The 21,467-nt window shown below is 43.2% G+C and overlaps 1 protein-coding gene across 4 annotated transcripts in view; it reads left to right on the top strand.

The window, feature by feature from the left end:
* The first annotated feature begins 5,400 nt into the window (after positions 1-5,400).
* Positions 5,401-21,467, top strand: part of LOC117874295 (polyamine-modulated factor 1-binding protein 1-like) — a 74,596-nt gene continuing 58,529 nt past the window's right edge. For all 4 annotated transcript variants that reach the window (XM_034764262.1, XM_034764263.1, XM_034764260.1 and 1 more), the window contains exon 1: positions 5,401-5,468. The gene's annotated coding sequence lies outside the window, so the exon portion shown is untranslated. The remainder of the gene's footprint in view (positions 5,469-21,467) is intronic.

Genomic DNA, 21,467 nt, shown 5'->3' with positions numbered 1-21,467 from the left:
TCCTAAAACCTCAAGAATTCACTTATTTAAACCTTTATATGCCCTTTTATTGTTGTTTTTAACAATGAAAGCGGGTGCTGATGGCCAGTTGCTGTGATACATGGCAGAGAGACAGCAAAGAGAAGAGAGGTAATATTTGGGGCCCAGGGAGTTTACACATTCAATTCCTTCAATCATGGAAAACCCTAACATGACAAGAACTGGGCACTGCCATTTGGTTCTGAGTGTTGGCATCCCTGTGTAAGTATAACCCGCTTTGCTGCCCTGGAAGTCCTGAGAGAGAGGCAGGAACTATCTTAGCTTCTTGGTGCAGTCTGATATTACTCCATCATTTTTCTGGCTGAGCAGAATTAGTCAGGACCATCACTGGATCCTGTCTGCGTATTCTCCCATTGAGTAAGACAAGACTCCTTCCCCTTCCTCCCTCATCACTTCGACTAGGGAGAAAAGAAGTGGCTTCTGAGATTGAAGTGGTTTCTCCTGCTCAGTGCAGAGCATACTGTTGCTGGACCATTATTTTACAATTTTCTTCCATTTTTATTATGAACTGAGAGAGAACTCAGTTATATTTTTACATGTTTGCAAACATTCTTGGGAACAAATTGGGACATTTTCCACAAGCAGATCGAAAGGTAATTGGGTTTTTTGAGTGGTCTTCAGTCAAAACTCACCTATCTTTGTTTTCTGATATATTTCCTGTGCACCTTATCTTTTGAACCTTTAGATAGCTTAACTGAACTGAGTAGTGTTAAATGCAAAACCTGCTCCCCTGACAGCTTTATTTTTAATTTGTTCATATCAGGATAGCTCTAATCTCCCTGAAATAAACTCACACTTTCATTACAGAAATGTTGCACTCAAATTATTTTAAAATAAAACTGCGATGATCAGGAACCTCTTTTGATGCTGGTGCTATTCCTGTCTGTTATGAGATTGTGCAGAACTAACCCTCCTTATCCTTGAGATGGCTAATGGGAAAAATAAATCTAAACTGAGGGATATTTCTAACTTCTGTACTTTGTCACTTCCTTATTGCTTTTGAATGTCTCAGTACCTGTCTCACTTATGCCTTCAGAGTCAGGGACAGCAGAATCAGTGGAAGATATGTGTGGATCCTTAGGACTAATGTATAACTTAGGATGTGTGCTACTAATCCTAAACTCACAAAGAACCATCTAAGCACATTTGAGAGTAGAATTTGGCTTTACATCATGTGAAGACTGACAGCTTATGTTTTATACACTTCTTCATGGATAAACTGAGTGCTAAAGTTACTGACAAAGGGATCCCTTGTCTTGTAATCTTAGTGTCATCTAACTCTACAATGAAATCAGTGACATTTTTGCCCTCCATATGTTGAGAGGAGTACATGGAGAAGACACCTAAGTGGCAAGAGAACATGTGATGTGCTGGGAACTGGCAGGGCTGGATTAACTCTCCTGTGGGCATGGGGCTATTAGATTTGTGGGGTCCCTGTAAACAAGTCTTTTTCCTGGGAGGGAGTTTGGTGCAGGAGGGGGCTGAGGCAGGGGATTGGGATGCAGGAGGGAGTGCGGGGTCTGGGAGAGAGTTTGGCGTAGGAGTGGGCTGGGGCAGGGCATTGGGGTGCAGGAGGGGGATTTTGATCTGGGGCAGGGGATTGGGATGCATGCAGGATGTCTCTGAATGCCCCTAGGGGGAGGGGAACAGCGTGTCTCTGTGTGCTGCTTGCGCCCGCTAATGCCGCCCCTGCAGCTGTGGGGACGGTGCTGGGGGCGGGGACAGCGCGCGGAGCTGCCTCCCCACCGCCAGGGACCGCAGAGATGTGCCAGCAGCCAGTCACTTCCAGGAGCAGTGCGGGGCCAGGCCAGGCAGCTTGAGCTCCCCGGAGATCACTGCCTGTGATTTATTTTTGCAGGGTCCCCCTGGGCTGCAGCCCCAAAAGCCCCTGCCTTAATCCGGCCCTGGGAACTGGCTGTATTTTTAAAGATTGGGTCAATGTATTGAGTAACTGACAGCTTGAGAATTGGAATGGAATGTGTCCGTGCTCCCCCGGGCCAGGAGCGGAGTCACAGTTGGGCTGGGTGCTGAAGCTGGGGCTGAGAGCGGGGCTGGGAGTGGGGGCAGTGTGCCAGTGGCTGGGGGCCGGGGGCCAAGAGTGGAGTCTGGGGTCTGGCAGCCAAGAGCAGGGGCTGGGAGTGGGGGCCGGCGGCTGGGATGGGGGCTGCAGCTGCGGCCGGGGGTGGGGCCGGAGCAGAGCTGAGAGCAGAGTGGGGCTGGGTGTCACTCCCTCTCTGCCCCCCCAATGGGCGCTGGCCTGGGCCGCACTGTGGCCCCCAGGATTTTCCCCACAGTTTGGGGACCACAGTTCTAGAGCTTAGAGCAGGGGATGGAGATCTGGATTCTATTCCTGTTGTTGGTGAGATCCATTTGTGGTGGACCTCTATGCCACTTAAGCCAAAGTATGCATAGAGACTATGCGGGAGACTGAGGGTGGCCCAGCACCACAAACTTTGCCTGTCTAGCCTCAGCACCCAGTGGAAGGGGTCTCTAGTGACCCTTGACAAGCCAGCATGCAAAGCCACAAAGAGGGTGAGCTAGAGAAGGGGTTGCAGGATCCAGTGACTCAACACTAGGGTGGGGTGCATGTCACCCTTAGTAACCTTGGGCAAGTGACTTTATATCTCTGTGCATCATTTTACCCATTTTAAAAACAGGAGTTATAATTGCCTACCACTATACTTTGTGCTTTGAGTTCTTCCGGTGAAAGGCACTATATACTTGAATGCAAAATATTATTTATTATTAGTATAAATGTTGAAGAGTGAGTTGTCATCTGTTCTTTTATTACTTCATGAACTTTATTTGGGTGTTTCCATCATCAGTGGAATATGGAATAAGAAAACAACAAAATAACAATAAAATAATGACTTATTTCTGCGTATTTAGAATTTCATGCTATCCTTTTTTATAGTTCTTTGAAAAGAATTACAGAATTTATAAAAGAAATGAATGGCGGGCTAAAGGTCGAAAAAATGGATTTGGTATTGATCTAGCCAAGATAGGTATTTGCCTACCTCTTGAGTTTGTCCAACTATTGCCTCTGAAAATATTCTAGAATACTTTGGCTTGATTCTCCACTGCCTTACACCTTTGTACACCTGTGCAAAGCAAGTGGAACATGTGACCAAATCAGAATTCTCTAGGGACTTACACTAGTGGTAGAATTTTACTCCATCTTTACACAGGTATATATGACTACTTAAGGGGCAAGATCACAGAGAATCAAGCTATTTATCATTTGCCTTAACTTTATGCTTATGCAAGTCATTCTATTTCAAATTGTTTCTTTAAGATGTTCATAACTTTCTCTAACATTTTCCTTTTGTGTTAAGGCCCCCAATAAGCATGTGTATCAGTGATTTGCCAAGTTGTGGCCTAAAATTTCTTATGTTTAATCTCAGGTCATATACAAATGTTTAAGTTGCACATTACATAAACTTCCCACCTGCTTCATAGCAGCTGTGTATCCTCCTCCCTATCTATTGATCAGCCACTCAGAATTCTGCAGTTACCCCCTTCCGGCTGTCCAGCCTCAGCTAGATTCCCCCCTCAGTGACAGTCCTGCAGCTTCTCCTCCCAGCTGCCAAACCTTTTGGGATTTCCCCAACAAAAGCCCTCTGAATTGTAGATGCACTGAGGAGTGCTGGTCCCAATGCTTCAAGAAAGTGCAAACTTCCATGAGACACTATGGTATGTCTAAATGTGTGATGCTTACTTATTCCAAGAGACTTATTAGTAATGTTGAATTGTGGGGCTTGAAATACCCATCTATTTGGATTTATTTTTCTCTATGGGCATGACTAACTTCACACCTTTTAAAAATCTTAGTGGACTCTGCTAACTTTACCTCAAGCTGTTACAAAATTAAATTGCCTTTTTATATTATAACAACGATGGGACAGATTTTCAAAGATTTAGACACTGACAGATACAAATAGGCACCTAGTGGGATTTTCAAATGTGCCTAAGCAGGACTGTGTCTCACTCCCATTGAAAACAGGCACTTAACCTGTTTAGGTGCTTTTGAAAATCCCACTAGGCACCTATATGCATTTTTAAAATCTGGCCCGAGGTGCTGTGTGATTTGTTGTTTTTAACAATTCAGTAAAAGCATGCTAACTTTTTAATTAATGAAAAGGAAAAATGACATAAGGATGAGGCCAAACTATAAAAAATAGAATAGCAAAAGATTGAGAAGGTAACACAAAATTCATATACCTTGTACCCTGTAAAATATGTTTTCTTGATACAGGTAGATATCACAGCAGAGTGGAGCAACGGCTACAACACAGGACTGGTAGTCCATTAGAACTGGGTTTTACTCCTAGCTGTGCTACTGACTTGCTGTGTCTTTGGGCAAGGTGTTTAATGTCTCTGTGCCTCAGTTTCCCCTTCACAAGATGGAATAATAATACCTACTCTCCTTTGCAAAGTGCTTTGAGAGCTATGCATGAAAAAGTGCCCATATAACTGCAAAAATTAGCATATCACACGTGAGTTACATAATCAATTGTTGCACTTGCTTAGGTTGACTGAATTTTGTTGTTATAAACAAAACAAAGTGGCATGCCTCAGTGGGTATGTTGTAGTTTGATGCATGCCATCTACAGACAATGATTTCCCGGTGATGCACTTAATAGATTCACCCTCTAAAAGCAAAGGACAGTATTGCTCTGGACACTGGTCAGGCCTCTGTATACTCTTCTCAGCAGACCCATATGGCTAAGGCTGGGTCTACACTACCCGCCTGAATCGGCGGGTAGAAATCAACCTCTCGGGGATCGATTAATTGCGTCCCGTCGGGACGCGACAATCGATCCCCGAATCGACGCTCTTACTCCACCAGCGGAGGTGGGCGTAAGCGCCATCAACGGGAAGCCGCAGAGGTCGATTTTGCCGCCGTCCTCACAGCGGTGTAAGTCGGCTGCGATACGTCGAATTCAGCTACGCTATTCACGTAGCTGAATTTGCGTATCTTAAATCGACTCCCCCCTGTAGTGTAGATGTAGCCTGATAGGACATCCCCATAACAATGAAACATGGCAACGTTTACCTGGCATCTGATTCAAAGTCTGTTCCCAGGACTCTCTAGTCATCCTAATTCTTATAAGGCCTGATCCAAAGCCCGTTGAAGTAAATAGGACTATTGACTTCAATGGTTTTAGGATCAGGTTCCTAGTGAGTCTAGGGCTATGAGTCTGCTTTCCAAACTTTTCACTCTCTTTCTAAACAATGGTGATAGTTTAACGACACTCACTTTTGGTTTTGTTGTGCAAATATGATTTTTTCTTAGTCTCAGGCTGCATGGCAGGCAATATAATTTGTCCTAGTTTAATGTGGGGTATTACATTTTTTATAGAACTCTGGCTGTGGCCTTCTGGATAGCACCAACATTTCATAAGAAAAAAGGCACTGAAGCAAACAAGGTAATTTTATATGTTATTGAACATCCTGCTGGGTTGTAGCTAAATGCCATCTGCTGAAAGGTTGCAATCACTATAGAGGAACACTATTCTCCGATTATAAAATGGTGCATTATGAAAAGCATTTTTCATTATAGTGAGTCACACAAAACTACATTTCAGGTGAATTAAAGTAGTTGAAATAATAATGGGTATGTGGCTCCTCTGCGTGCTAAGAGTATAGTAGATTTACTTTTTATTTTAGTTTTTTGGAATGGAGGCAGAATAGACTAGTGTTTAGAGCACCCAACTGGGAGTCAGGAATTCTGAAGTCTCTTTCTTGCTCTGCCACTGCTTAGCAGTGTGAACATGTACAAGTCACTGTGACACAAATTTTCAGAAGTGTCCTGTAATTTTGATTGTCCAATCTTGAACGCTCAGAGTTTGTGTTTTAGAGATGCTGAGTACTTGCAGTGCCAGTGGCTTAAACTGGGGCTGTATATTTTTAGCACCTATAAAAATCAGACCCTGGATGTCTAAAGCTAGTCACCTCAAAAATGAGACATGCAAAATTGAAAATTGCTTTTGAAAATTTTGGCATTAACATTTTGATGCCTTATTATTATCTCCTTGTGAGGCTCCATTGATTAATGTTTGTAAATGCCTTGAAAACCTTGGCTATAAAATGCTGTATAAGTGAAACATTTTGTTATTTTAGTACTACTATTAATAATAAACAAAGACTACTGTATGTTTAACTTGCATGGGTAATTTTAAACTTCTGCTATAGGCAGTTATGAAAGAAAATATCATTTAAACTGCATGTATAATCAAGTTAAACAGTTTTAATAATATGCACATCATACTCATATTCCATATTTATTTTTTATTTTGGACTCTTACATTTTCATAGGGTAGTTAATTCAATTCTGTTGATAGCTCTTGTATTACTGTGTTAATTCTACAAGCTTTTTATTATGGTCATCAGAATTGTCAATAGATTTCAGAGCACAATAATTTTAACCATGTGCTTCTATGGTACCAATGTTGTAAACAATCTTTGATCAGTGAAGTTTTCACAGTGAACCAGAATTTTAGATCTCATTATAAAACAACGCAATTATGTGCTGAACAAGAATCAAACCTCTGGAAAAGCATCTGAAAAAAATGAAAGGCCTGAAATGCTGATCTCATTGATCTCTCTTTTTAACTGAAATAAAAAGAGATTACCTTTGATTACAGCTAATTCTGTTTATATTAGAAGGGAACAAAGACATATAGTGCCAGATCCTGAACTTGTGTAAATTGCTGTAGCATAGTTGAAGTCATTGGGCTGTGACAATTTATGTCTGCTGAGGATCTGTCCCATAAATTTTACTACATAGGGATGTTCACTTTGTCCTTTAAATTGCTTAAAAAAATCGTAGTGCCCTAATACTTGTTCTTAGAGCTTTTGCTTAAACAGTAGATGTAGCTTTATTTCCTCTCACAACTGATATTTAACCAGACATTTATTTCACATGCAGTAATACTTTTCAGTATTAATATTGAGAAATGAGTAAGATTGTATGGTCTTTGGGGGCAAGGACTCTTCCTGTAAGGTGCCTTGCAGGCTTTTGAGCTATAAAATTAATGAGTGATAATCATTTTATAATGGCTGCTTCCCTGCCCAGAAGTTTACTTTAGATTGATGACAACAGCAAGGGATGACAACAAAGAGAGATGACTGGGAAGGGCAGGACAAGGGGACAAGGACAGTAGGATTGTGTGCTTCCTTAGGATGCTAGTGCATACATGTGTCTTAATAATTAAGATATATGATAATGAATTCTCTTTCTAGAAATAATTAACATGAATTAAATGTAAGAGTGCAGAAAATAGACATAGAAACAGTCATACTGAATCACATTTCTGGTCCAACTAGTCTAGTGTCCTCTCTGTGATTGTGGCCAGCACTGTAGATCTGGGCCAGATCTTGAGCCTTGTTAAGACTGTTTTGTGCTCCCTAGCATTGTGCTAAGCATCAAACAGCTGGTCCTCAGGATCAGGGCCTTTGTGTTTTGTTCATGCAAATGCCTCAAACAGAAACTGTTTGTGAATATGATGTTTTTACTACAGAAACAGACTGTATAAATTACGTGTGGAGTTTGGAAACTGATGTGTCAGCCTAAGTTAAGTGAAATGTGATTAGTGAGAAATGCTGTATATTGTGTGCACACTTGTTACTAAAGCTTAAACAGGGCTCGATCTTGCAAGGTGCAGAAGCACTCTGTCTCCAGTCCAGCAACACATTTAGATGTGCTCAGCACATTGTGGGTTTGAATGCTTGGTGAACAGGAATTCATTACAGCTGGACATTTTTGAAGAAGACCCAGGGTGAAATCCTGGCCCCATTGAAGTCAATGGAAGTTTTGCCATTGACCTCAGTGGGGCTAGGATTTCACTCCAGATATTCAAAGTTTTTGTTAAAAACTTTCTGGGCTAAATTCTGCCCTCAATTACACCTGCCAAACCCTACTGAAGTACCAGAGGGTAGAATTTGTCCATATGGCTTTAATTCAGTACTAGTATCATATAGGTCTGTTTTCATTTTTTTTCAAATTCTGGATGATTCAATGGAATATCTACGTGCCATGGAGAAGGAATTGGAAAATCACTGAAATAGTTTAACATAAAACTATATTACAGTGACAGGAGAATGTAGGTTTTAAAAATACTTACTGACTGTGTCGGTAGTTTGAGATCACCTATAATATGCAGTTCATTTCAGTTTGGCTTAATACCTTCCAGAGAAAACCTCATAGCACTGAGTATGGTGCAAGGAAAAATAACTTGATTCCTGGACTAAAACTAGAAAGAGTTAAATAACTGGAAAACTGGGGAAACCAAATTGCATAATTAGGTAATATGTAGAATTTGTTACAAATATACACAGTATCAATCAAATAAATTATGTCTGATTTATCGGAAATAGCAACAAAGAGTCATATCGTACAGTGAAATAAACAGACCTAAGGATGCGTGTCCAGCCTTTCAGTATGGTGTGATAAATGTGAGATGGCCCCATTTTGAAAGGTTGTAACTTGTAATAAGAAGAGATTTCAGTTATTAAAGAAAAAATCATAAGGGAAAAACAGTAATGAAAGCTTTTATATCTGATTCTTGAATCTGTAATGATTTGTTTTTAGCGTATTGCCAATGTCCCACCAATGTTGGAAAACCTGGTATTTTTTCCTTCCCAACTTCTTCTACAGCATATTTAGAAAATACTGCACTGTTATCTGAAAACCTGATTCAAATTGTTCTTCTTTAAAACTAGAAACCTTCCATATTTCTGTAGGTGGCTATTTTACTTTCCTTATGTTTTTTCTTCTCTTTAACCAAGAGATGTCTTCTCGGCTTATTTGTTTTCTTCAAGCTCTTTGTTGCCAAATTTTGTATGCTTTTCCATATGCAAAGAACAACCATATACATTCAGTATGAATGGCCTTTATTTTATATTTAATATTACAAGAACAACAATACAACCACAAAAGTAAGATCACCATGAGAGAGTGCACGAAGTACTCCTCCGTAAGGCCTTGTTTTTGGAACTAGTGGGAAAACACTGATGTAAGTACCTACAGTGCCGTGTCTCCATTCAAGCCATGCTGTTTGAAGTTCAGGTCAAGTACAGTTCTGTCCCATGACCACCCTGGTGCTGCATTATACCTTTGCAGTTGCACTGGCATTTGGGTACCTCTCCCTAAGTTCCCAAAAATAGCTTCCTGAAGCTGTGGCTTTTGAGAGAGCTTGGAAAGCTTCAGGGAGACCTGGGGAATTGTAGGAAATGAGGTCATATTCCTGTAAGTCTCCTGGTGCTGGTGCTGTTGGCTAGTGCTTTTATCAGAATGGTGGCCAGGATGACCAGAAAAAAGGTTTCTGCTGGAGCTTCTATAAAGCAGTGAGCAGACCACTGAGGCAGCTAAGCAGAGGCAGTGGAGGATGTTCTGGCAGTACTTGCTGAGAGCCAGAGATCAGTTCGCTGATGCAGTCATGATGCAATAGTTGTGCTTTCATCACAATCCTAGGAGATGGCTCTCTGCTGTGATTGCAGATCAACTTCACAGGGTCTCATGTCACTTTTGTGCCTGGACTATGCTCATAGACAGGTGGAACAAAACTATTCTCAAGCAGCATTGGCCACATAACTTTGAGATGAAAAAAGAGGCTCTTCTTTGCTTTGGCAGTGCAGTGAGCGTCATGCCATGAGGATGAGGACTCTTCTCACCATAAAAAAGAGAGTGCTGGTCTCCCTGTGGAAGGTGGCTGACGACCTTAGTTACCAGTCAGATGGGCCAATTTGAGGCTTGGAAGTCATTGGGGGTGTACCGGTGGTGGAGGTTTGCAGGTCAATAAATAATGTGCTGCAGGAATGTGTGATCAAGGTGGCCAATGTGCTGCAGGAATGTGTGATCAAGGTGGCCAATATGCCAAAGTTCACTGAGGGATTTAAACAAATGGGAGTTCCTCATCCGTGCAGCAGCCATTGATGGAACTCGTGTGCCAATGAACAGTTGGCTCCTAAACACAAAATGTCGGCTGCCTCTACAGCTGGGGGGAGGTGAATATCACTCCATTTAAAGATGCAGTACACAGAAAATAAGTTATAACTGGCACATGCTACATATACCACAAAAATAATTAACCTTCATAGAAGGAATAGCCTCATTCCCATTGTTTATTTTTATGTTCTTAAGTAGGAGAAACGTCCTGCACTCTACTCTACTTTTTGTGTCCTACTTAACAGAAAAATCTAGTTGCATATGTATAACCCTCTACAAAACACATAAATCCTCAGTCTGGCTTTGTTGGGATTTGAAATAGGTTCAACAGGATCAACCAACTACCACATTAATGTGCTGAGTCTGTTCTCTGGCAGCTACAAATGAATTTGATAACATGAAAAATTCCTGTGTGGAAAAATGGAAAGCTGATCTCCAAATAAAATCCTCTCTGGGATAAGAAATCCCCTTGCACTATGAATATTATTCAACATCAGACAAGGGCAAAGGACCAACTAAAACACTCAGTAATACATTTCTCAACCTGAAAACTTGTTTCATGAGATTACATTTTAGCACAAACACAAGCTGACTCCTGCAGTCTTCACACAGTCAAAACTCCCAATAGGAGTTGCATGCATGTAAATGGTGCATGATAGTCCTATTTGTGGTACTAAATCTGTATTTTTAGATAACATTTTCCATTACAAAATTAAATTATGATAATTTTTTCCAGGCGTGGGAATTTGTTTATAATAGGCCAAATCCTGCTGTTTATATGTAAAGATGACCCAATTTTAATGAGAATTTTGCTTGAGTAAGGACTGCAGGTGAAATTGACAGCTCTAAGTCTTGAGTGGGACTTAAGTAGGGCATACAGCTTTTACTGGCCCTTTCCAGAGGGCTGAGTTTCACACTGTATAATTTGGACCAGTATAATCAGTCTTTTGAATATCTGAGATGAACCCAACACATTTTCTAACATTCCTGGGATAAAATAATTTCTGTTCTGATATGCTGAAAACACTGGGCTAGATTCACAGGCTGCTTATGCCAGTGTAAATGGTGGTAGAATTCCCTTGGGATGGAAACTTCACCAGGGGACTGAGTTTCATTGGTTTTGCTGTAATGCAACTCTTGGGGCATGGCATAGCAGCAGGGACTGATACAACACAAAAAGCGGATGGCATTGCCAGGAAAGGGATACATAGCATGCCAGGAGAGTCAGCTAATGCAGCAGCTTTCTAGAGAAGATGTCAGCAGTAAAGTGTCTATGAGGGACCAGTGCACAATTAAATTGTTACCCTGGCAGAAACCTGACAGAGGGCAGAGGTAGAAACATTAATTTCCTTCTAAAGAAGGTTGAACATCATTCAGGTATAATGGGGTTAGCTGACACAGGCAAGTGTAATTACATCTTCCTTCGCCAGCTTAGCCAAATTTGTCTATAGTGGGTATTTACTTTAGTTGCAGGATGCAATAGGAATAGCTCACTAGGGAAGTTTCCTAAACTTTACTTACATTGGACTTAAGTTTTCTCTTTGTCATACAATCAGAAACACTATGTAAGAGGATACTTGCACCATCTGTATCTCCTGTAATTATCCTGAACCCAACACTAGATTTTGTGCCCCTATTTTTAAAAGACATACTGCTAAATAGATTTAAAGAATGTTGCCTTTAGAACAATAAGTGAGCAGCATCATAGCACTAGTGGAACACCAGGCGCTTGGCAGGTCTGTGTCAGCTGAGAGAAATAGCAAAAGCAGTAGGATAAGAACAGACTAATTTATTCTACTCCTTTATGTGCAGCATACTGACTTGCAAATTCCACAGTGTCAGGAGAAAAGTATGTTTTAAAGTCTGTTTCATGTGCTATAAATTACCTGAGGGAGAATCTGAATCTTTAAAGGGAATTTAGATAATTTCTCTTAATTAAAAAAAAATGCAGTATAGTAAAAACCATATTCTTAAATGTTCATGCTAATTTTATATATAAAAATAGACATTAAGCTATGGATATCAGAACTAGACTTCTGCATTCCGATTGCTAGCCTTTTGGTCAGTTTATAGAACTTGGCAGTCTGCAGGCAAAGAGGAGCCAAACATTTTGTTATGGCTTTGGGAAAGGGTGAGAAAGTAAAGAAGAGAAGAAGAAGATTTATGAAGTCTTTGTTGAGATGTATGATGATTAGACTGATCTTACAAACCTCAAGGCTGGATTCTGGGATCTGGCAGAGCTATGCTCAGTACCAACATAGGACTGGAGGGGGAAGGTGTGAAAAGTTGGCTCTCAGACACCTTTCTGCTCTTCCAATCCTGGGACTGGCATTGAGACTGTTTCAATCTATGCTGTAATTTAGCAGAGCCTGAGGGCAGCCAATAGTAACAGTTCCACACCCCTGACAGATCCTCAATGCCAGAGAGCCAGATGGCACTGGCTATGCTAATTTTATGCTTGCTGGACATTCCCCTACACCAGAAGAGTCTCCAGTTGCCACATTAGGGCAACTTTGCAGCTACTTTGCACTGTCTGAGCAGTAGAGCAAAAAACATCTGGAAGAGGGGCTGAGGACCTGACCCAACTTGTTTGCATAGTGAAGGGACTTGAAATTCCTGAATTTTTTTCGTTGTTTTGTTTTGAAAGATCCAGCTTTAGGATGCGTATGCTTCAGGCTTGTCTATGCACAGACTTGCAGTGAATTAATTTACCCGTTTAGTTACACTGGTGCAAAATTGGGTGGACACACAAATCTGTTTAAAACTAGTTATATCGGTTTAGCTTGCACCTGTAAATTGTAATTCAGATTTAAATCGCTTAAAGTATTGACACACAAAACTGCACCAATTTAACTAAATTTGTTTAAAATCCCACCAGTCAACTGTGTATTTAGACCAGCAAAGTAGGAATCAAGGTATCTTTATTAATAACTGGGGCATTTTTACATAGATAAGTAACAATACACAGTGTTTTAGTTCTTCTTTGAGTGCTTGCTCATGTCCATTCCAGGATAGGTGTGCGCACGCTGCATGCACAGTTGCTGGAGATTTTTCCCTCAGTGGTATCTGTAGGACTGGCTCTAGCGCCCTCTGGAGCCATGTGCATATGTGCCAGTATTGGGGGGTCAAGAGGCCCCAGACCCTCTTAGTTCCTTCTTACTGCCCGACCGTGATGGTTGTGAGGACGATGGTTCTTGCTGTGGCAAGGTTTCTTTCTCAGTGGTTGGACTTTCTCTGTTCATATTCCGTATAGTTTCCAGAGTTACTGTATATAGTAGTGTTAATGATTATCCCTGTCATCAAGGGACTTTTTGCCCCAGGATTTGGGCATGCCCTGGGCTTCAAGCCGTGTGCCTCTTGCGGCAAGCTGATACCAGTTAGTGACCCACACACTAGCTGTCTAAAGTGTCTGGGGGGAGTCTCACGTTAAAGAGAAGTGCTAGATCGGCATGGACTTCAAACCCCATACCAGAAAGGACAGGGATATTCGGCTGAAACAGGGGTCCCCAACGCAGTGCCCGCGGGTGCCATGGCGCCCGCCGGGGTATCCATGTGCGCCCACCTACTGGCCGCCGGAAAAGCAGTCGTTGAAATGCCACCGAGAAGCAGTAACGTCAAGAAGCGCTACCGCCGAAATGCCGCCGAATTTCGGTGGCATTTTGGCGGCGACGCCTCTTAACATTGCCGCTTCATGGCGGCATTTCGGCAGCTGCTTGTCTGGCGGCCATAGTCCTCGGCGGCTAGTCATCCAGCGCCCACCCCATGGAAAAGGTTGGGTCCACTGGGCTGAAACCATTCTTATGGAGGTGGCCATCAGACCAGTCTTAGAGCTGAGCCACTCCGAATTGGTGCTGAGTACTTGGCATCCATTTGGAGCACTCCCCTGGCACCGTGTTCTTCCTGGCACTGTTCTCCATCTCCAATGCCGAACAAGAAACATAAGAAACAGTGCACTGACAGAGGATGTTCTCCAGTGATGAAGAGAGACAAGTGGGGAGGGACTGGTGTAGTGAGACCCATGTCGGGCCACTTGTCCTCCCCAGAGCCACTGATGGTGTTGCAGACTCTTTCTAGAGTGCCGACTCTGGTACGGGACCCACCACCAACTCCTGGGAGCAGCTGTGGGGCCAGACATTTGCTGACTCCCTCAATACTGGAGGCCTTTTAGGTGGCGAAGGACCTACTGTCCCTCCTGATCTTGCTGACCCCTCAAGGACTCCCGCTGGCTAGGAAGGGGTCAAAAGGGAACAAGGTCCGGCAAGCTCCATCCCGGTAGCGACCATGGCGGCCCCATCCACAGGCAATCCCTCCATGCTAGCAATGCATTGGTCACCATCTTGACACTGGTTCCCAATCTCTCAGTAACGCCTGGTGGCAGAAGTGGGTACTGCATGATCATGGTCTCCAAGGGAAGAATCTTCTTCGGAGTCCGAGGGGAAATCCTTCACTCCGTCGAAGACCTACCTGAACCCAGCCTCCGGGGCTCTGAACTTTGATACTGGCCTTCCCACCGTTGCCTGACCACTGGGCCACTAGCCGATGCAGTGGCAATACTGGAACCCTTGGGGGTTTCTCCCGGTACCGGGGGCTCCCCTCCCACCGCTCATACTCCAGTGGTATCAGGTAGGTGGATTACTGCCTCTTCCCATCTGGCACTGGACTCCAACTTCAGCTGACATCCAGGAGTTGGTCACAATGGACGTAGTGATAGCAGAGAAGAGGAGGGAGCCCCTCCTCCATCACTGGCCCCCTCCTTCTGGATGAGGCAGTTGCAGGCCCTAGTACCCTACTTCCTCAAGACGACTTCAGGGCCTACCAGGACCTCCTGAAAAGGGTCATGGCAAACTTGGGTTTGGAGGCTGCTGCCCCCTGCAGAGTGGCCTTACCTATAAACAAAGCAATGTTGGAACACTTTAAGACACTGTGGCAGACCTCTTCTTTTCTACCTCCCACCTCAAAGAGGGCAGAGAAGAAATACTATGTCCCAGCAAGTGGGTTTGACTACCTTTACTGGCACCCCCAGGGATCCTGGGTAGTGTGTGTGGCAAATGAGCTGGAGAGACAGGGACAGTCGAGTGCTACCCCAAAAATAAAGAAGCTAAGAGATTGGACCTTTTTGGTTCAAAAGTTTATTTGACGGGCAGTCTCCAACTATGTATCTCCAGCCAACAGGCTTTCCTGGGGGAGATATGATTTTGATCTGTGGGACTTGCTGTCCAAATTTAAAGTCTCCCTCCCACAGGAATTGAGGCAGGAATTTGCGGACATCTTAGGGATTGCAAGACTGTGGCCTGGACCTCCCTTCAGGTGGCTCTGGACACGGCCAACTCAGCAGCCAGGATCATGGCATCAGCAGTCACCATGAGGTGCTGTTCATGGCTTCAATCATCTGGCCTTCCTCATGAGGTTCAACAGTACATCCAGGACCTTCCCTTTGAAGGCTCCTTACTGTTTTCTGAGCAGACGGACTTGAAGGACTCGAGGGCCACCCTTCATTCCTTAGGCCTTTACACGCTGCCAGCCTCCAAGAAGCACTTCAGATCCCAGCAGCCTCCCAGGTTTGTGGCACCTCCCAAGCAGGAGCCCTACAAAAGAAAGGGGAACGGTTACAAATGACAACAACCCCTCTCTTCTACCTCAGTCTCCCAGTTGGGCTCTCATAGATATTTCAGTGGGGCCATGCAGGCCTTTTGAAGGTATGCCTGAAGGCATTATACCAGTCTCAGCTCCGGATCCATCCCCTGTTTTGTTTTTGGACCAACTATTTGCCTTCAGTCCAGTGTGGTCATATATATAATATCGGACCGTTAGGTCCTGGGTACATTAACAGTCGGTTACGCCCTTCAGTTCTCATCCACACCTCCCTCCCACCCCACTCTTCCATCCCTCTTCAGAAACCCTTCTCATGATACTGCTGAGGGCATTCTGCACCAAAAAATTAAAAAATCTGCACACAATATTTTAAAATTTGGCAAATTTTATTTGTCAAATAAATGTGGAGACAGAGGTGGAAGATCACTGTGCAACTCCCCCCCAGGACACGGACTCAGTGGTGAAACTGCACCCAACCCTGATACAGTGCAAGGACTGGGCCTGCCGTAGAAACACCCCAGGGCCCTGTCCCTCCATGCCAGGTGAACCAGGTGTGGGCAGGCTGGCTCAGCAATGCAGGATCCAAGTGTTGATGGGCTTTGTGTGGGGGGATCCAGGTGTGGGTTGAGAGGGCTCTGTATGGGGCAATCTGGTTGTGGGCAGCTCAGTGGGGGATCTGGGTGTGGGGAGGATCTGGATGCACAGGGGCTTGTTGGGGGGTTCTGGGTGCAATGGTAATGGAACTCTGTAGGAGTGTCCAGGTGAAGGTGGTTGGGACTCAGCGCGGGGCAGGAGGAGTCTGGATGTAGTGGGGGAAAGAGCTTGGCAGGGGGGTCTGGGTGTGGGGGGCTGAGTGGGGGGTTCTAGATGCTGGGGGAGTGGGGCTGCATGCGGTGGGGATCCATGTGTAGCTGTCTGGGGCTCAGTAGGGTGGGGATCCAGGTGCGGGTGGCTTGTTGGGATGGTCCACATGCAGGGAGAGTGGGGCTTGTCAGAGGGGGTTCTGTGTGTGTGTGGGGGGGTGAGGCTTTGGCGGGAGGGTCTGGGAATGAGGGGGTCTGGATATACGGGGGTTGGGTGGATGGGGGAGCAGCTCCCTGTACAGCGATCTCTCCCCCTGCAGCTGAGGAGCGATGGGTGCAGGAAGCATGGGGGGCGGGGTTGGGGAGGGAAGAATTTGCAGAGCTTCCTACAGCCTGGGGAGAAATCTGGGGGTGGGTCTGACACAGCCCCAGATGCCGTGCATGGGGGAGGAAGTCCCGTCCTCCCCAGTCCAACCAGGACTAGCAGCTGAGCCTGGTGCAGGGTAGGAGCTGGCAGCCAGGTCTTCTCCAGTCCTGCCCCTGCCCCACAGTGATTTACCTCTCTACCGGCACAAAGAATCATCCCAAAGAATCTCATCCTGGATAACTGCCTGTATCCGAGTTTACTACGAACAGGTGAAGGTTCTGGCTCCAGCCATCATGACCACTCATTCCATGAGAGCCCAGGCTTTGTCAGTAGCGTTCCTTGCACAGATACCAATCCAGGATATCTACAGAGCTGCAACATGGTTGTTGATTTATACCTTCACATCTGACTGCCCCTTATCAGTGTTATAGAGGGTGAACAATTTATGAGTTTACCTTGCATAAGCTTTACACAGGGTAAAATGGATTTATTTGGGTTTAGACCCCCATTGGGAGTTGGGCATCTGGGTGTTAAAGACAAGAACACTTTTGTTAGCTGCTTTCAGGTAAATCTGCAGCTTTTGGGGCAAGTAATTCAGACCCTGGGTCTTTGTTGGAGCAGACGGGAATGTCTGGCTCAGCAAGACAGGGTGCTGGGTTCCTGAGCTGGCAGGGAAAGCAAAAGCAGAGATAGTTTTGGCACATCGGATGGCAGTTCCCAAGGGGGGTTTTGTGATCTAACCCGTCACACCTCCCTTTTGTAATTCTTTTGTCTGCTAACAAAAAGATAAGTAACATATAAGCTACCTGTGGTAAATACTTCGATTTAAAATACTTGAATAGATTATTTAAGTAAGGTTAGATGCTTCTTTGTAGAGCTTTTTATAGTTTTCCATAGAGCCATCTTCCACATGCATGTGAAATTATTACAGTTCTATTATTTGCATCTTACACCTTTTAAATACCTAGGAGTCTGTTGTCTGTAGAGGCAGCTGCCATTTTGTGAAGCTAGAATGTAGCAGAGGAGAAACACACTTTGCTCTCTCTTGCAGATTTTATTTTTCTTATTTTCTGTTTTATTGGTTCAGAAAAACATAAGAACATAAGAATGGCCATACTGAATCAGACCAATGGCCCACCTAGCCCAGTATCCTGTCTTTTGACAGTGGCCAGTGCCTCAGAAGGAATGAACAGAACAGGGCAATTTCAAGTGATCCATTCCCTGTTCTCCAGTCCCAGCTTCTGGCAGTTGGAGGCTTAGGGACACCTGGAGCACGGGGTTGCATCCCTGACCATCTTGGCTAATATCCATTGATGGACCTATTCTCCATGAACTTATCAATCTTTTTTGAACCCAGTTATACTTTTGGCCTTCACAACATCCCATGGCAATGAGTTACACAGGTTGACTGTGCACTGTGTGGAGAAGTATTTCCTTTTGTTTTTTTTAAACTTTCTGCTTATTAATTTCATTGAGTGACACCTAGTTCTTGTGTTATGTGAAGAGGTAAATAATAGGGCTGTCAATTAATCACAATGAACTCATGCAATTAACTCAAAAAGGTGAATCGCAATTAAAAAAATTAATCGTGATTAATCACAGTTTTAATCGCATTGTTAAACAATAGAATACCAATTGACATTTATTAAATATTTTGGATGTTTTTCTACATTTTCATATATATTGTATTCTGTGTTGTAATTGAAATAAAAATGTATATTATTTGTATTACAAATATTTGCACTGTAAAATGATAAACAAAAGAAATAGTATTTTTCAGTATGCCTCATACAAGTACTGTAGTGCAATCTCTTTGTTATGGAAGTGCAACTCACAACTGTAGATTTTTTTGTTTGTTACATAACTGGACTCAAAAAACCAAAACTGTAAAACTTCAGCACCTACAAGTCCATTCAGTCCTACTTCTTGTTCAGCCAATAGCTAAGACAAACAAGTTTGTTTACATTTACAGGAGATAATGATGCCCTCTTCTTATGTACAATGTCACCAGAAAGTGAGAACAGGCATTTGCATGGCACTTTTGTAGCCGGTATTGCAAGGTATTTACGAGCTAGATATGTAAAAATTCATATGCCCTTTCATGCTTCGGCCACCATTCCAGAGGACATGCTTTCATGCTGATGACGCTTGTTAAAAAAATGTGTTACTTAAATTTGTGACTGAACTCCTTGGGGGAGAATTGTATGTCCCCTGCTCTGTTTTATCTGCATTCTGCCATATATTTCATATTATAGCAGTCTCGGATAATGACCCAGCACATGTTGTTCATTTTAAGAACACTTTCACTGCAGATTTCACAAAACGCAAAGAAGATACCAGTGTGAGATTTTAAATATAGTTACAGCACTAGCCAAGTTTTAAGAATCTCAAGTGCCTTCCAAAATCTGAGAGGGATGAGCTGTGGAGTATGCTTTCAGAAGTCTTAAAAGAGCAACACTCCAATGCAGAAACTACAAAACCCAACCACCAAAAAAGAAAACCAGCCTTCTCCTGGTGGCATCTGACTCAGATAATGAAAATGAACATGCGTCTGTCTGCACTGACAGACTGCATTTTATTATCTTCTTTGGATTGTTATCGAGCAGAACCCGTTATCAGCATGGACACATGTCCCCTGGAATGGTGGTTGAAGCATGAAGGGACATATGAATCTTTAGCGCATCTGGCATGTAAATATCTTGCGACGCCAGCTACAACAGTGCCATGAGAACACTTGTTCTCACTTTCAGGTGACATTGTAAACAAAAGCAGACAGCATTATCTCCTGAAATGTATACAAACTTGTTTGTCTGAATGATTGGCTGAACAAGAAGCAGGACTGAGTGGACAGGCTCTAAAATTTTACATTGTTTTATTTTTGAATGCAGGTTATTTTGTACATAATTCTACATTTGTAAGTTCAACTTTCATGATAAAGAGATTACACTACAGTACTTGTATTAGGTGAATTGAAAAATACTATTTCTTTTGGGGTTTTTTACAGTGCAAATACTTGTGTCACGGAGTTTGGGGGAGACAAGGACCTGCATCCCCAGCTTCCTGCGATTCACCATGACTCTCAGCCAGCCAGTAAAATGGAAGGTTTATTTAGACGACAGGAACACAGTCCAAGACAGGTCTTGCAGGTACAGACAACAGGACCCTCTTAGTTAGGTGCACTTGGGGGGCCCCAGGGAGGCAAGAGCCCCGCCTGGGCTCCCCTCCGTCTTCCCAGCCAGCTCCAAACTGAGACTCTCCAGCCCCTCCTCTCTGGCCTTTGTCTCTTTCTGGGGCCAGGAGGTCACCCGATCTTTTTGTTCTCCAACACCTTTAGTTGGCACCTTTGTAGAGGAGGGGCCCAGGCCATTAGTTGCCAGGAGACAGAGTGCCGGCCATTCTCTGTGCAGACAGTATCACAGGGGCCTTCTTGGGCTCTGCAACAATCATACACCCTGATCCCGCCACCTAGATACCTAAGAAATGCATAGGGGAAACTGAGGCACCCACACAGCATTCAGAGAAAACATTAAGAACATTCCCACTTTGTCACAACTTGTAATCAAAAATAAATATAAAGTGAGCACTGTACACTGTGTGTTCTGTGTTGTAATTGAAATCAGTATATTTGAAAATGTAGAAAACATCCAAAATATGTAAATGGTATTCTATTATTGTTTAACAGTGCAATTAATCACAATTAATTGTTTTAATTGTACTATTAATCATGATTAATTTTTTTAATTGCTTGACAGTCCTAATAAATAACACTTTCCTATTCACTTTTTCCATACAATTCATGATTTCATAGACTTCTACCATGTCCCCCCTCAATGGTCTCCTTTATAAGCTGGATAGTTCCAGTCTTTTTAATCTTATGGAAGCTGTTTCATACCCCTGATCACTTTTGAACTTAACTATCTTGAGTAATTGTATTGCATGCAAATTTTGCCATCTCACTGTTCAGCCCCTTTTCCAGATCATTTATGAATATGTTTAACAGCACAGGTCCCAGTACAGATCCTTAGGGGACCAAGGTATTTACCTCTCTCCATTGTGAAAACTGACCACTTACTCCTGCTCTTTGTTTCCTATCTTTTAACCAGTTACTGATCCATGAGAAGACCTTCCCTCTGATCCCATGAATGCTTAGCTTGCTTGATTAGTTTGCTTAAGAGCCTTTGGTAAAGGACCTTGTCAAAGGCTTTCTGAAAGTTGACATTATTGACTGGATCACCCTTGTCCACATGCTTGTTGACACCTCAAAGAATTCTAATAGATTGCTTTTGTAAAGGGAAATCATACCTTACCAGTGTTGACTCTCCCCCAGCATATTGTGTTTATCTATGTGTCTGGTAATTCCATTCTTTACTATAATTTCAACCAGTTTGCCTGGTACTGAAGTTAGGTTTACTGGCCTGTAATTGTCAGGATCACCTCTGGAACCTTTTTTAAAATTAGATTAATGTTAGCTATCCTCCAGTCATCTGGTGTATAGGCTGATTTAAGTGATAGGTTACATACCACAGTTAGGAGTTCTTCAATTTCATATTTGAGTTCCTTCAGAACTTTTGGGTGATACCATCTGGTCCTGGTGACTTATTACAGTTTAATTTATCAATTTGGTCCTAAACCATCTCTGACATCTCAATTTGGGAAAGTTCCTCAGATTTGTCACAGAAAAAGAATGGCTTGGGTGTGGGGATCTCCCTCACATCTT

This window comes from Trachemys scripta, chromosome 3 (assembly GCF_013100865.1).
Source record: "Trachemys scripta elegans isolate TJP31775 chromosome 3, CAS_Tse_1.0, whole genome shotgun sequence".
Lineage (NCBI taxonomy): Eukaryota > Metazoa > Chordata > Testudines > Emydidae > Trachemys > Trachemys scripta.
Note: the sequence above shows the minus strand (reverse complement) of the source record. Positions and strands in the feature narration are given on the sequence as shown.